Source organism: Gopherus evgoodei, chromosome 5 (genome assembly GCF_007399415.2).
Source record: "Gopherus evgoodei ecotype Sinaloan lineage chromosome 5, rGopEvg1_v1.p, whole genome shotgun sequence".
In the NCBI taxonomy this organism is placed as follows: domain Eukaryota; kingdom Metazoa; phylum Chordata; order Testudines; family Testudinidae; genus Gopherus; species Gopherus evgoodei.
The window spans coordinates 141854858-141857014 of NC_044326.1; the positions used below are offsets into that span (position 1 = coordinate 141854858).

Sequence of the window (2157 nt, forward strand, 5' to 3'; positions counted from 1 at the left end):
GTGGGACAGAGGGGCCAAGGGGCTAGCTTCAGGGCTGGGGCAGGACAAACCAAGCTGCAAATGGAGACAGGCAGGGCAGGCAAACAAACTGAAGCTGGGGGGAGGGGAGCAAAAGGCTACGAGGGGCAAAAGGGGCAGGCAATAAGGGGCAAAGCTAGGGGGCCTGTTGCAGAGGGGAAGGGGTCAGTCTGGGGGAGGGGGGTATGCACCCACAAGCACTCGTGCAAAGTCAAAATATGTTTGGCTGTGATAGGGAAACCCCCCAGACCCCACCTTACCCAAGGCCCCAGGCTTTTTTCTGAAAATAAAGTAAAAGTAGGCCCTTAGCTAGAAGCAAAAGTTTTAACTCCTGCTAAACTTGTTTTTCTGTACAAAGGGCACGCTGAGGCAAAAAGATGTGGTCAGGGCCCCAAAAAGAGGAACTAGAATTGGATAAAGGGGAACCAGAAAATCTATTAAGTTATAACAGCTTTTAGTTTATTATGGTTTATTAAGTTGCTTGTGTGGGCGTAAAATATAACTCATGATCATTTGACCAAAGGTACACCAATAGGTATTTTTGGGTACAAGTTCCTCAAAAAGGCTCAAGCAACGTGTAATAGCTTAACCGCAAGTAGGAGAAAAACACCAGGTGTCAATGACCTAACACTTACAAAACCCGTAAAAAGGGGAAGTAACAAAGAGCAGGCTTGCAAATTAGCTCATAACCGGTATATTAATAGCAATTGTTTTTAGCAGATGGTTAGAAAATGTTATTGTATTAACCAAATAAGGTATCATCGGATGTATGAGTTCATATGGTAATGTGCGGTTTTTGGCTATATAAACCCAGGTATCACTGCTGTAAGGTAGAGCGACTTCCCCTTGCTAGGGGACTTTGTCGTCTGTCTCTCCCTGCATATATGCTTGTATTCTTTGATTAATCAATAAAGAAGCCTCAGGCTGTCTGATCAACTCAACTGGGTGGTGGTCATTTTCCACGACAATTTGGTGCATTGGCCAGGAATTGAACCCGGGCCTCCCGCGTGGCAGGCAAGAATTCTACCACTGAACCACCAATGCTGCTGGGGGCCTAAATGGTGGCAATAGGGCTTGGCAGGCCAGGTGAGAAGCTGAGTGCCAGAGGCAGGAACAGAGGCAGATGGTAAGTGGCTTGTGGGGGTGGTGGAGGGGGCAGCGGTGGAGGCAGGGGTCGGTGGGGGACCCAGATGGACCAGGGGGCAGGCTCCATGCCACACCCCCTGTGCCCCCACAAACACAGTCTACACCCCCACCACTAGAGCACAGTTGAAGAGTTACTTAGTCCGTAATGGTCCCCTCCACGGTGGTCTCCAGAGGTCTGTGCGCTCCCCCAGCAGCCGGTGGTCATCTCACTCCAGGCTCCAGCAGCTCCCCAGGACGAACACAGCTCCAGCAGCAGCAGCTCCTCCTCCTCCAGCAACCCTGGTGGCCAGGCAGGAAGGACCCCTCACAGGTAGTAACAGCAGTGGTAGTGGTGGTGGTGGGGTCCTGGCTTCTCCCTCCAGAGGCGGAGGAGTGGGGGCTGGCCCACAAGGACCCCCCACCCCTCGCTCAGCAACAGTGGTGGCAGCAGCAGCAGTCGTCCAGGAAGGGTGCACTCCAGCCAGCAGCAGCAGCCCAGGAAGGGAGAAGGAGCTCCAGCCAGCAGGGCACCCAGAGAAGGGGGAGCACTCCAGCCAGCAGGGCAGCCCAAGCAGACAGAGCACTCCCAGTACTATTGGGTGTCACTGCTAAAGGATCCCCCCCCAGCCTAAGGGGAGGATCCACAAGACCACAGAACCCCACTGATTTCGGGGAACAAGTAATAAAAGAATAGGGACAGGAGTACGGTGAAAGGGTCATAAGGAGGGAGCCTGACAGGGACACCGAGCGGAGAATCCCGGACAGCGCCCACTGCTCCTCGAAGGCGCCAAGAGAGCCAGTGGACGCCGCCCAAAGGAACTCCGCCCAGATACGTGAATGGACCATGGATCGGAAACAAGCCCCACAGTCACCAGAGTCTCCATCGGCCAGCCTCCTCTCCCTGGTTGTGTAGATGGCCATTTTAGCCAGGGAGAGGAGGAGGTTGACCAGGAGATCCCGCGACTTTGTGGGGCCACAGATAGGGAGTGTGTAGAGAAGGAGGTGAGGGGAAAA

General features: G+C 53.7%; 1 non-coding gene across 1 annotated transcript; it reads right to left on the bottom strand.

Annotated features, from left to right (window-relative positions):
* Window positions 1-991: 991 nt before the first annotated feature.
* TRNAG-GCC lies at window positions 992-1062 on the bottom strand. The gene has a single exon. It is a non-coding gene; the product is annotated as a tRNA-Gly (tRNA).
* Between the last annotated feature and the right edge of the window lie 1095 nt (window positions 1063-2157).